Raw genomic sequence first — 15,220 nt, forward strand, 5'->3', positions numbered from 1 at the left:
TTTTTTTTTTTTTTTTTGTAACTGACATTGCTATCACACGCATAGTCATTTTCGGTGTCATAAAATTGCACAATTAAGGCATTTATGTGCTTCCATAAAGTGAGGTCTCTTCTAATGACTGTGTTGACGTGTCGATATGTAAAGCGATGCAAAAAAAAAAAAAAAAAAAAGTTATTGCCTCGTTTGTATTTGAAAACAAAGAGACTCTTTCAGTTAATGCAGATTTGTTTTTTTCCCTGAATTGAATTTTTATTTTTCTCAATGAAGCCAAGTAAAATACTTGAGTCCAAATGTACTTAAGTAAAAGTAAAATTACATGTTTCCGAAAATGACAAATTACTAACAAAAAGTACTCAATTACAGTAACGATAAGTCAAATTTCGGTATAGTTCACAAAGCCAGCTGGTCGGCCTCGCAGGCTTTTCCGGAAAACAACGCATCACTACAACTACGTAAAAACTATTACCATACATCGGTTAATCAAAGAACAATAAACAACAAATAAAAATGAGGCGAAAAATGTCCCATCTATTCAGCGTGCCGTGAATGAGCACAGAAGAGAGGTAGCTAACAGTATTCAGCGACAACAACCGAGCCCTTCTGGTACTGTTCCATCACTTTATGTGCTGATAGTATGGAGCAGAACAAGAATAAACGAAGGGTTAAATGGTTAGTGAGGGGAACAAATAAAAAGTTTTGACAAAAAAAAAATCCCTGTCCACGAGTGTGAAATTTGGGGAAAAAAAAAAAAAAAAAGAAAACGAAATGAAAATCACTTTACACATCGCCGGAGATGAACGCCATGAGGGTACGCCATGTGAGAAGACAAGCTGGAACATAAGGATTCCTTTGAGCAATTCCTAATAGAAATCTGGGCAAAAAAAATTTGCATATGAAAGAGGGAGCTATAAGCTATCTGACTGAGCTATGGCGTACGTGCATTTCACAGATGGATTTTTTTTTTTTTTTGCAGCTTTTTGTAAAAAAAAAAAAAAATTCATAAATAAATTTCAGCTTGTTTATTATGGTTTTATTTGCACTTATTTCTTCTCATAATGGTAGGCGTTAATAAGAAGACCAAAAGGATCATTATGTATTTTTTTTCTTTTTCTTTTTTTTTTTTTTACGCACTATCACGTTTCTCTTTCCCGCTTAGACAGCAGTTGCCGAGCAAGATGCTTTTTTTTTTTTTTTTTTTTCCTAGCCACAATTTAAAAACTTCAACACGACACGAGATGTCAAATCTAACTGTTAGCCTGTTCTCTGCTCCGCTCCAAAGAAGGCGCAGCATCAATGCATGAGGAGACTCTGTGGTTAAAAGCCATGTGAATTTCCATCCACTGCCTCCGGGCTTGCCTCTCCTGTAAACTTGAGAGTCACAACACAGTGTGTGCTGTGTAAAGTCCCAGGCCTCTTCATTAAATATTACAACCCTGAAAATGGATGGAGATAAACTTCTGGGGTAAGGCAAGTTACTTAACCCTCCAGCAAGATGTGTGTGTGTATGTGTCTGTGTCTACAGACAGAGAGAAATTCTGTTCTTAATAAATTACTGTTCTGGATTCCCTGAATTCCTATCTGTATGTGCCTATTGTCAAACACCATGATTGGGAAAACAAATTTGGAACCCCCTAAAAAATGAGCTCCAAAAATTAGATTGGCAGTTCTTTTTTCCTACCCTAGTCTTGTCGTTTCATTTCGTCCCGTTGATTCACCACACACCGATGGTGCAAAGACATAAGGAACCTCCGCTGTATGACGCCGAATCATTATGCAAAAATGAGTGGCAGAGAGAAAAGAAAAGTGGACAGCGAGGGACGATTTTTAACGATGCGATCGGTGCGATCGGAGGATGTTTGCCGCGCTGCCACAAAACAGCAAAATAAGACAAGCAAAACCATCTTCAAAGAGAAGTTTAACTCTCTTAAGGGACTAAATGAAGCCAACTTTTCAACTGGAGCAGAAGTTAGCACAACGGGTGCGGGTGTTGGTTAGCTAGTTATCTACGTGTGCTAGCATATAGCACTATAGCGCAATGAACAAATCAACAAATCTCATCATAGAGCCCACCGCGGCTCCGCTCCAAAAAGAATTCCATGACTGGACTCGCACCAAACTGATGCGATTGCGAAACAGGGCGACCAGAAACACTGTTCATGTGATTGTTTTGTGTATGTTAACAGCGATAAGCGGACTAACAGTGATTTGACGTTGTTTTACGCCGGACGCGCGACCTGAAATTTGGGGACCAGGTGCGAACCCAGAACCGTCTGCTGGCAGGAAGAAGTCATGCCACTGTATCACTCCAGCTACCTATTAGAAACATGTTATTTAGTCGAGTTGAAGATAGAAGTTTTTCTGACCGACCTTTACATTAACTTAAAATAAAAATCAAATCGTTTGCAGCTGGACTCCGTAACTGATATTTCCACTTTGTCGCTCACCTTTATTTCCTAGATTTTCTGTGACCAACATGATTGTTCCGGTTAAAATCTTAACCAATAAAGAATCAATCCAGAGATCCATCCTTTTCTGCAACCATTCCATTTCAGTGTACAGCTAAAGCTAAGCGCTAAACTTTTTCACGATAACCAAAACTTTTGTGTAACAGAGACTCTACTGTTTCTTCACCTAACGTGTCTTTTATCTTTACCACATATTAACCTTCGTGCTACCAGGTGTCTGGGGGGGAAAAAAAAAATAAATATTTTTTTTCTCCCCATAGCTGCATTAATCAGATGTATTACTGTGAGTTCTTAATTTTCCGTTTATTTACTGCCATTATGGAAAACTCATTTATCAAACACACTCCACATATGTGTATAGCACCCACAGTCACTAAGTAGTGTATCACATCTGCACATGCACACAAAAAAAAAAAAAAAAAAATCACCATCTCTCTCTCTCTCTCTCACACTCACACACACATACACACAAACACATATACTCTATGCCACTGGGCAGGGACTACCCTGAAACATTGAAAGCAATTAAAACTATCATCTGCAGTAGCTCTGGGCAGGCCCGTGGCTCTGAGAGGGAGCTGCCACTGTGCATCAGGCTCTGAGATTCAGCAATGCAGGGAGACATAAGAGTGAAAGTCGGAAGGCACAGGCACTTTATCACAGTTCTCCGCAGAATCTGTTCGCGTGTACGCCTCGTCATAAAACCGCTAAAAAAAAAAAAAAAAAAACCCAAATTAATCCTCTTATAATATTTTACGGGTTTGTTTTTGTTTGTATTTCCGAAACTCGAATATAACATTAACTCAGTGCGGTTCGAATTGCAAAATTCATTCTAAAACGAAGCGAGACTACTCGTCTTAACCAACTCCCCTGGTGTGTTTTGAAAGAGCCAGAAGTCATTTTCCGTACGTTGAAAAAATGAAATGGCAAAAATAAACTAGTAAATTGTACGGTGACAAAAAGTACGTGTGCAGAGATATAGAGGTGCTGATATATTTACAATTCATTTGCTATAACACCCTCACACCTGATACTGGTCGACCGAGACATCAAATGACTTGAAGTGGCACAGAACGTTGTTTGTTTGTTTTTTTCCCCCCAGAATCTCTGCTTGTTTTATCAATTCAATGGGGAAGTCACAGTTTGGGGGGGGGGGGGGGGCATTATTTTGGGGGTCATTATTTTTTTTTTTGAGCTCTTTAAGTATAAGTGTGATAAATGTAAGCAGTGCGGGCCAAACTTAATTCAGATGTTTTGAGAATGGTGGTTGTCTGGCTCGACAGTCTACTCAGGATAACCGCCCTCCCTCTCTTTGTCTCTCTCTCTCTCCCTCTCTCTCTCTCTCTCTCTCCTCTACTTAGCTCTCAACCTGTCACTTTCACTTTGCATCAACATTAGCACTGCTGGTTTCTTCTTCTCCGGTTCTGTCTTCACCTCCCAACTGCGGCCACTTCTCTTTGTGTTTGAATACATATCTCCAATATTTCAGGCCCTGTCTAATTTGACATGCCCCTGTTTTGTCAGTCTGACAGGCCAATAGCAAGACACTAATAGGCCAGGGAGACCACCAGCAAAGGCACCAGCCGCGGCCACCCTGATCGTGCTAGTCCTTGTCACTTTCCATGTCGCTCAGTGCCATTTTGGCGGGGGTGGTCAGGGCTGAGGTGGTCAGTCACATGAGGCATCTATACTGACAATAAAGACTAGTTTTCCCGGTATCACAAGATACACAAAATAAAAGAGCAGCCAGTGGGAACAGTTGGGGATGTGATTGGAGAGCCTGCCACCCACGGTTAGTGTCAGAAAGAAGGAGTGGGACTACAAAAGGAAAAGGGCTAATGCTGAGATCATCATCTCTCTTTTGAAAACGCTGACTGTTGTAAATAATGGGAAGTCCGGAGAGAGGACGGTTCGGTGCCACGCTTGCAGGTTGGACAGGAAAGGAAAATTGTTCTGATTTGGATACGTCTGGTTTCGCCCTTAAGATTAGGGAAAGCAGTTCACTCTCTGGTTCATACCTTTTATTTTAAGGTTTTCAAATTCTTCTTTTCCTTTCTGCTTTGTCCCTTTTTTTTCCAGGGGTTGCCACAGCAAATCATTGATTTCCATCTCTCCCTGTTCTCTGCATCTTCTACTCTGACACCAACTATCTGCATGTCCTCCCTCACTGGATCCATAAATCTCCTCTTTGGCCTTCCTCTCTTTCTCCTACCTGGTAGCTCCATCTCTAACATTCTTCTACCAATGTATCCACTGTCCCTCCTCTGCACATGTCCAAACCATCTCAATCTGGCTTCTCTAGCTTTTTCTCCAAACCTTCCTGTCTGTGTTGTCCCTCTAATGACCTCATTCCTGACCCTGTCCATTCTTGTCACTCCTAAAGAGAATCTTAGCATCTTTAACTCTGCCACCTCCAGCTCCTCCTCCTGTCTTCTGCCTATTGCTACTGTCTCTAAACCATACATCATGGCTGGTCTCACCACCGTCCTGTAAACCTTTCCCTTCACCTTAGCTGACACTCTTCTGTCACAGATCACTCCTGACACTTTTCTCCAGCTGTTCCATCCTGCCTGTACTCTATTCTTCACCTCTCTTCCACAATCTCCTCTGCTCTGAACAGTTGATCCTAAGTACCTAAACTCCTGCACCTTCACCACCTCTGCTCCTTGTAACCTCACTATTTAACTATTTCTCCTTTTCTTCTAACTCACCCCACTCACCTGTGGGGCATAACCACTAACAACATTCATCATCACTCCTTCTACTTCTACCTTCACACACATCAACCTGTCTGACTCTCGTTTCACCTCTACTCCATTTCTCTTCCCATCTGAACCATGATAAAACAGTTTGTAGCCTCCTCCAATGTTTCTAGCCTTGCTGCCCTTCTACCTGGTCTCCTGCACACACAAAATATCTTCTCTCCATCACATCAGTTATTTCTCTACTTTTCCCTGTCATTGTACCTACATTAAAAGTTCCAAACTTCAGACCAACACTTCTATCCTTCCTCTTTTCTCTTTTTCTCCTAACCAAACGCCCTCCTTTTCTTCTCTGTCTTCGACCCAGGCCCTGTCTGATCCCGTATGGAAATAGTTTTAATTTGCATTATTTGATTTGGCAAAGGTTTTACACCAGATGCCCTTCCTGACGCAACCCTCATCATTTATCCGGGCTTGGGACCGGCACTATAATACCCTGGTTTGTGCACCCTAGTGGCAGGTTTTGAAACTGCATTCCACTAAGAGGATGCTGGAAATTTTGATTTGTTCTAAGTGAGATAAATGTCACAAACCAGGATCATACAGTGAGCTCTTTGTACTTATATGGTGCTTTTTGTGTTCTTGAACTCAAACCAAACCCAAACTTCAAATTTAACATTCACAAATTTACAACCCCACATATTTATATAGCAAATACAAAACATATATAAGTCGCTCCGGAGTATAAGTCGCACCAGTCAGAGTGCCCTCGAGCGGCTGTCAGTGTGAAAATAACGACCATGTAAATTGTCAGTGGTAAACGAGAAGCAGATACTGGTACACACGCCTAGAGTGCCCTCTTGTGGCTGTCAGTGTGAAAATAACGGCCAGCCTATTTGAGGGATGACAAGGAAAGCTGGTGGTGGAAATAAGACGTCCAGAAGAAGACGGAAGACAACAAATACAGTAGATAGTTGGGGAGATGAGGTAAGTAGACAGGAATAAAATCTAGAAGACAAGCTTTGAGAGCAGTAGTCAAGGCATGAGCTGTATGTAGGATTGGACCGTAATGAGTGTGAGAAAATGCTGTTGGTTCAGACGACGCACCTGTGGAGGTATGGATATGTTTTAAAAGTGAGGACTCCAGAGATTGCAATGTTTGCAGATGACACTAAAAATCATTGATGCAGAAAGAGAAAAAAAAATGCTTTGGTGTTTGCGTTGGGTCAAAGAGGAATGAAGGTCAAAAGGAGCAAGACAGAGTACATGTGCGAAAAAAAGTGAGTGATGGGAGTGGAAATACAAAGCTGCAAAGAGTAGAGGTGGTAGTACAGTACAGGTGGACGAGTTTGAACACCTAGCGTCAACCAGTCAGACAATACAGATGAGGAGATGAGTGTCTGCGGTGATTGGTGAAACTGAAGACAGTACTGAGACTTGCTATGGTGCTATGCTAGGTTTAGAGACAGTGGCTCTAAGGTGAGGCAAAGATGAAAATGCTGACAGTTTCACTGGTGTGGAGTGACCAGGATTAGAACTGAGCAGAGGGACAGTTAAGGTGGAGACAATTTGGAGATGATGTTGCTAGGCAAGAGGGGGAAAAAAAAATTGAAGATCCAGAAGAGAATTATGGATGCCATCAAAGATGGCATGCAGATGGTTGGTGTAAAGGGTGAGATGGAAAGAAAGAAGAAGTGGAAAAGAAGATTCTGGGGTATAAGATGACCTGTTTGGTAATATCATACACATAAAAAAAACAAAAAAACAACAACCAATATTCTGAAATCCATACACATAAAAAAAAAACAACAACCAATATTCTGAAATAATTCAATTGTGAGGGTGGCTCCAGAACAACACTAGCAATAAATGTCACCTAATAATGCTAAGACGGCGGCATACGAGTCATATGAGTAAAGTTATTTGTGCAACACTCTTCATAAATATCCCATGTTGTTTTCCATTACCATCCTGTCACATTATCCTGCCCACGTACAACCGATTCACTGGCTTCGCCTAAATGAGACAAGTTAAACTGTCTTTTGGGACAGATGGGTGAAAAGGCTTAGGGTGAAGTGGATAAATGTGGAAAGGCAATCAGCACCCTGCATATAGGCCCCGGGGGCTAGATGGCTCAGTACCGATGCACATCAGTTAAGAGCATGTGCCTATGTGTGTTTCTGCTTGTGTTGGTGAGCTGTCTTAAATGTTTTGTCCCATTGTTATTGTTACCAAATCAGAAGTATTCGATTTCCGAAATGGATGTGTCACAGTGCATCACATTTGATACTCTTCTCCTCATTATCCTCCACCTACTCCCCCAAAAACAGCACACCTTGTCTCAGTGCGTGATTGGTGCACTCGCTCCGTGGTCTTAAGAGCCGAGCTGGTCATCGCCCCGAGCGCCAAGGAGCTGTCACATCTTGTTAGCCTCACTGCGGCCACAGTCCTGCCAGCTAGTTGAGTAGTAACTGAGCTAGATTTGTATGAATGCATTCACACACACACACAAGCTGGATGCTCTCCTCCAGCAATCCTAAAGTGGACTCTCCGTGGCGGTGCAAGGCCCTCGTCTTTATTGTATAGCATGGTAAATGCACAGAAATAGCCTGTAGCGTTAAAATATAGCTAATTACGATCTCAATTCATTTGGGGTCGTCTTACAAGAAACAGAACGGACATTGGTTTAATGACCGGTACGTGAGAGCATCGATCAAGGCAAAGTGTGTTAACCAGGTTATTCTGGAGTTAAATACCTCATTAACTTTAGTAACAGATGGGAGCTCCTTGAGATACTGCCTATACCAGCTAAGACAGGCATGGGCAAACTAAGGCCCGTGGGCCGGATGCGGCCCGTTCGGCTTTTTAATCCGGCCCGCCAAACTTTTCCAAAATATAAAATGTATTTATAATATCGTTATACTCCTGCCTTTCTCCTGCGATAACCACATTTCCCCAATAGATGGCGTAGAAAATGATACAAACATTTTGTGCATTTTAGCCTTTATGCATGACTTTTACATGTCATTTATCTTAGTTGACGCAAACGCTCCATATATCCCCCTCCCCTAAATTCAATTTTAGGACAATTGTGGCCAACATGTCTGGGCTAAGAAAAAAAGAAAACATCAAAGATGTCAGGCTTTATCCTCAACATCCCGGTTGATAATTTAAAAATAAAAAAATATAACCAGTATTTATGCTTTAGCAATGAGGAAGACAAAACATCTGAGTAAAAAAAACTTTTTCCCTGGATGAATGCCCCTTGGGTTGAAAAGAAAAGAGAGCGGAAGTGCAGAATGCGGGTGGTCTAAGACAAACCTCCAAGTCAAGGCGTACATTTTCTCTGAAATAAAAACTGAGTAGGTTTCTTGAAGACGTTTCTTCAAGAATGGTGAAACAAGAAAGTCTTCAAGAAACCTACTCCGTCCAGTTGCCCTAGATGTAACTTTTTTTTTGCATACATATAACAATAATTCCATCAGCTTGTTTGACTCCTGTGACATTTTATGCCAGGTCCCTGAATGTAAGGCAGTATTTCAACAGCTCAGTGACATCATCGCACTTCAAGTCTGGTTTTCATCCACACCCCAGCACTGAGACATCTGTTTGTCAAAATTCCAATTGAGCTCACTTAGGTTGGTTTTGTCCTACTTGGAGAACTCCTGGTAATCAACTCTGGGGTCCTTGTTGTTCTGTTGTATCACCACACAACAACAGAGACAACAGACAAATTGGACAGACAGACAAATCTCTTGGAGTGTAGCGCACACTGATGAGCAGATAACACTGTCTTGGGCTAAACAAAAATGTTCGGAGTAAAATGTACTACAGTTAAAAAAAAAAAAAAAAAATCTGCTCTTAATACATTCCAAAAAAAAAAAAAAAACTACAAAATTACACAGCTGCAGCTGATTCAGACCGCTGGTGGCAATGTTCTCACTAAGAGCAAGAAAAAATTAAACCTGTAACTCCGTAACAATTTTGAGGTCCTTATACTTTAAAAAAAAAATTGCTTTAGAGTACGTATGTAATGGTTTAGGGCCAAAATATACGGATTATGTATTAATACATTTATTTTACAGAAATCGCAAATGTTGTGCATTAATAGGTAATAAGTAATAAGATAATTTATAAATGTATACGATTATATATATATATATATGACTAGCAGGTAGTAAATTGCTCTCGCATTCAGCACACAAGGGCAAAAATCATCATTAAATGCACACATTTGTTTCTCTGTATTAAGGCTAATTAATATATGCGTAAATCAATTCATTCTATTCAGCCTCAGTGTATTTTTTCTGAGAGAACTGTATGTTTCTATTTATTAAACTTAAAGTTCTTAACATTCATAATTAATAACTTCAACCTAACTGTTTTCCTACGACGTTTCTTTTTTTTTTTTTTACATCATTCTAATCACTATCTTAATGGAAGTTGGAGTAGATCATTGATTTTAAGAAATGTTTCACCCATCTTTCTCAGACAAAACAAAGACACCATAATCTATACTCATCATCATCATCATCATTTTAGTAACTGATATGCTGACGGTAAGGACAACACTGACTGTAGATTTTTTTAATCCTTATTTATCTTCTTCAGATTACATTAGCTACAATTATTCATCTAAAAACTGATGCTAGATGCTAATGGTTCTTCACATAATGAGGAAGAAAAAAAACAAACAAATGTTTAGCACCATTTAAGATTCTTAATTAGACGTCATCAGGGAATATGAGCCCGAGACAGTAAGCTGTTCTGTCAGATCGGTACAAGGTCAACAACCAGCTGCACTTGCTCTAGCCCATTTGTTTATTTGATAAGGTATTAGATGTGTGAGGGTGGGGTCTGGGGTGGGCTGCCGGAGCGGTGAACATATGGCCGGCTAAAATAAAGACTTTTACTTGTAGGACGCTTAGCCACCCGAAGGGATAGAGCTTGATGGGCTTTGGTCCTTGTCTCCCTTAATTTCTCCCGCTTGGACAGCCAGAATTGAAAAGCAGCCCTACAGGCATTTACTGCATAATTCTCTCTCTCCGTCTTTTTTTTTTTTTTTTATGTCTCTCTTTCTCCTCCCCCTCCTTTTTACCTCTCCTTTCCCCTTTCTCTCTCTCCCTACTACATCATCTCTCCTTGGGTGAGAGCTATGTCTTAGAGCACTGGGCCCCATCCTAGGCTGTTTAGGAACTTGACAGAACTTAATAAGGCCACTGATTGGGTTTCGCCGAGGAGACATTTGGACCTGCCGATAAATGCTTCTCCCTTACACAGATCACTGTGTAAACAGATATATATACTCGAGTTTGGATGTTCTGGAGGACAACGTGCTCTGTTAAATCAAGACGAGCTAATGAACAAACATGGACTTGCTCATTCAACACTGATGGACAAACATATGCCCACATTTGCAAATATACCTCTGGGTCATTAGCTCTACATGCTCATCTTTCCTCTCTCTCTCACACACACAAACAAGAAAACGCCGCAGATAAACTTACACATCATGACACAGAGACTTGTAGATAGACTTACACATGCAGGCACACGCACACCCCGGAGGTCAGTGTTGTGATAGACAACAGTTCTGATGTGTGCTGACAGAGCTGTCTACTCTTAACATAAAACTAAAGGTGCATTAAGTGATACAACCCCTGCTGGGGGTCTGGAGATGTCTGAAGGGACAGTTTGTAAGGAACGCACCAACTGGACGTTCTCCGAAAACGGGGGAAACAGGGCAAATCTTTTTTTGACCGTTAGAAATCATTGGCAGATTCGGACTCAGAGAGTGCAGCTGAAAAGGGTAGCAGGAAAATAGAAAAAAAAAAACTAAAACAATAGGGACCAATCAAGGATGAGAAAAGAAAAATTAGCTGACAAAGCTAGGACATGGCAGTACAGTGGTCCCTCGTTTATCGCGGTAGCTAGGTTTCAAAGCCTGCCGCGAGAACTGAATTTCCGCGAACTAGTGACACCATATTTATGATGACGAGAAGGTGATGATGACTTTTACTGTGCAGCCGATGATTGATTTTACGTCTCTCCAGAGGGTGGTGCCATTTCTTGGGGCTGCATGTGAAAGTGAAAAGCCACAAGATGGCAGCATTGCAGCTCATTTTATTAATCAATTTTAAAAATCAGGGGAGCAACTCTAACAGTGCTTTGTACAGATAGCTCAACAGTATTTCAATTCAGGTGGTGAGGTGGGGAGAGGGGGGTGAAAAAAACTTCTGTCCCCCGGGGATGCATGGCAGAAATTATTTGTATCACTTGACAAGGAATGTCCTGAGATCAAAGTTATTATTTGTTGTTGCAAATTGAAGTCAAAGTCTCCAAGTTTAAAAAAAAAATTAAGTTTATATCACTATAATAACACTTATTCTTTTCATCCATCCATCCATCCATCCACCTACCTACCTATCTATCTATCTATCTACCTACCTACCTATCTATCTACCTACCTATATATCCATCTATCTACCTACCTATCTATATACCTACCTATATATCCATCTACCTACCTACCTATATACCTACCTATCTATCTGTCTATCTATCTACCTACCTATCTATCCATCATCCATCTAAATTCGACTGCTTTTGCTCATTTTTATATATTTATAAATTATTTTAACATAAAAATTACTTTACTGCATGAATTACATGATATGTAAATTAAAGCAAAATAAATAAAATAGTCAAAGCTATCACCTGTAAAAAAATCAAAAAAAAAAATAAATAAATAAATCAGATACAATAATCTACTTTATTCAACAGTCAGTATGCAAACCCCTCCTTTCTTACTGGAGAGCTGCCACACATTTATCATCAGCGGTCATCAGTCTCCATCTCTGACTTGTTCCTGCCTCTGGCCGTTCTCCCGTCTGCTCTCTTTGCTCAACCTCTCATGGTGTCTCCCTGTGGTCATAACTAGTGTTTAGTGTAACTTCCTGACCCTGGTAAATTGCTAAACAGTGGCAAACATTGCTCTTTGGTGTTATAGGCAGGTACATTCTCATTTTAAACTGATTGAAAACAATCAGTGCTTTCCATGATGCTCTCACATTGATAAATGGATGCATACGCTAAAGCAGCGGTTTCCAAAGTTTCCCATGCCAAGGCCCTCTAAACAGCATTAGCTTCTGACCAGGAAACCAAGCCACAGACAATACTACAGAATAGGTAAAGAAACGTTGCAACATGTTTTTAGCACTGTTTGTTCCCACTAAATAATTAAGCTAATAATAAACTGTCATTCTTCTTTTCTTCTTTTGGGCTAGCTAGCTAAAATGTAGCTTGAGGCGCAGAGCAGCTTGACAACAGACTCAAACCGCATGGTCTACACAAATTATGACGTCGTGATGCCGAATTTGGCTTTCACACATGGTTCGTTCAGGTGCCATGGGAAACTTCAGAATCTGATGATTACAGCCATTTACTCGTATGTTTTAGGACAAATGATAAAATAAAATAAACAAGAATTTGAGTTTGTGTTCCTATCTTCCGTCCGATTTTCAGAGCCCCCTTGGTGGCCGCCACTTAAAAATGTATTGACCTTTTTATTAAAAAAAAAAAAGCCTTTTCTTTCAAACTTTTTTAAATGTGAAAACTTTTTCAAGTCACATTCGAAAGTCATTTTTTCATAACCTAGTTTTTATTAATTAGTAATTTAGAATATAGTATGCATGCCATACGGGTCACACATCCCAGTGGGCCCTGGTACTGTTTTTGTTGTGTTTGCGACGCATTTGTGTGTGTGTTTGTGATGGGGTGAAATATGTCTCACAATTTCTAAGAAACTGACCCCTTTTAGCCTCCGCTTTGACTTCACTTTGACTACTGTGTCAAACTGACCCAAGCAGTATCTATGTGACATAATGTTTGGTTGTAAACATCCATCCACCCAATCAACTACTGCTTATTGCTTTGCAGGGTTGCAGGCAGTGCCGGGTGGTTGGGCACACCTATGGTCAATTTAGTGTTTGATCAACCTGATCCTCCGATGACCTCACTATAGTCTTCTGTCCCACAGCTGAGAACCTAATTTTGTCTATAGAGGCCCATATTTAGCACATTTCTCTATTGGCTTTATTGATATCTTTCTCCACTTCAATAACAATATAAAATTACATCAAAAGTGGTCCATTGTACTTATGCACTACTAGCATGTCCAAATACCTCAATTGTAACCACCCGTTACTGGATTCCTAAAGAAACATCAAACAATAATGTCAGAAAAAATGTGATGATTATTCCATTTAATTTTAGCATACCGCCCCCAAGGTGTCTGTACAGAAAAAAATCTGGCCATCTGACTAATACTGTAGTTAATAACTATTGTAATGGAGCAATGGAAAATGCTCCAACCAGTATTTGTAAACTCATGCAACCACCAACTAGTAAAAACATCTGCCTGTACAAAGCACATGTCGATTCATTTAGTACTCTCTGACTAAAAAGCACAGAACATCCAGTAAAAAAAAAAAAACTAGGCCAATCCCAATCTATACAGACAATTGAACCACTTCCATTTTTAAGACATCCTATTGGGTCCACAGAAGGCTCACTAAAAGGTCCTGGCCCTACATTAACACAAAACATTCTTGTATAAAATATTTAACACTACAACCTTAACCTAGTGTGCTCTCATAAACCAGTAATGAGGTTGTATTTACACAGCAGGTAGTTCACCATTTTGGTTGTTTTTTTTTTGTCTTTGTAGGTAGGCAGAATATGATGTACCTGTTAAAACTTGGTCAGATTGGTATAAGTACTGCTAACCCCAGCTGCATGAAGGCGGTAGACAACTTACTTTCCATGCATACACGGTAATAGAATATCCACCAGGTTCACGACTGAGCATTTCTCTACCTCTGTAATGAAATGACCAGGAGAATGTGTATAACCCAAAAGACAAATACATATATTTGTATTTCTACTTCAGTTGCTGATTTGTGTTATTGAATAGAAACACTCTTTTATGTTGAAATAATTGTGCATGTATACATAGAGATATATGCAGCAGGCCGTATCTTCTGTCACATATGTGCATACAAAGACAAATACATTCAAATGATTAAATATATATCATTTGAAATATATACATATATATACAAATATACATAGATAGAAATAATTTATTGTAAGGCTTTGTAAATAATTGATTGATTTCTGACAAAATATGAAAAGTTTTCCAATTTAAATAATGTTGGTTGACGATTAATTTAAAAAGCTGCCCACTGCTCCCCTTGGTGATGGGTTAAAAGCAGAGGCTCAGTTTCGTTGTATCCTCATGGTACAATGACAATACAGACCATAAAATAAAAAAATAAAAAATGCCACTAGTGTACTTGAACAACTAAAATCATATTTTATCTATGTTTTTTTTTTCCCCAAAACTTTTCTTTCTTCACCAATTTGATTGTCGTGGCTAACGTTAGCTCTGGTTTCAGTGCTTGCAGCAAAACGTTTCACACTGATGTGATACACCAGGCTGAATTTGCATGCAACCATGTTTTTATCCAAGTTGCCATCTGGAATTTAAAAAAAAAAAATCTTACACGACAAACCCGAGTCAATCTTTCCCCCCCTCCCAAATATTCATAGCTTTTTCACAGCAAATGTCAACAACATGAAAACATAGGTTGCTGAACTTACCAGTATATAGTTACACATGTCACAAGCATCTAGGTTCTCACTTTATAATAATACATTGAAATAAACAATGATAATAACAAACTCATTTTAGCTGCAGATGCCATGGCATTTGGTATTTTAAAATCCATGCCATTTTTATTTAAATGATTTATATTACCATCATAAAATGTATTTTATAGATTTAAAAAAACAGAATGATTAAGCATTTTGCAATAGTGGGGAAAAGATTCAAAAAATAAATTTCGGGCAGAAATGTATTTAGAGTAGCAGAATGTATAGCCACCTGCCTTCAAGAGATAGATAGATAGATAGATAGATAGATAGATAGATAGATAGATAGATAGATAGATAGATAGATAGATAGATAGATAGATAGATAGATAGATAGAT

At 39.6% G+C, this 15,220-nt stretch overlaps 1 protein-coding gene across 2 annotated transcripts in view; it reads right to left on the reverse strand.

Moving 5' to 3' along the window:
* The window catches only part of LOC103381985 (cadherin-related family member 5-like), a 52,914-nt gene that overhangs the window by 27,665 nt on the left and 10,029 nt on the right, over positions 1-15,220 (reverse strand). The window lies entirely within an intron of this gene.

This window comes from Cynoglossus semilaevis, chromosome 8 (assembly GCF_000523025.1).
Source record: "Cynoglossus semilaevis isolate Cse_v1.0 chromosome 8, Cse_v1.0, whole genome shotgun sequence".
NCBI lineage: Eukaryota > Metazoa > Chordata > Actinopteri > Pleuronectiformes > Cynoglossidae > Cynoglossus > Cynoglossus semilaevis.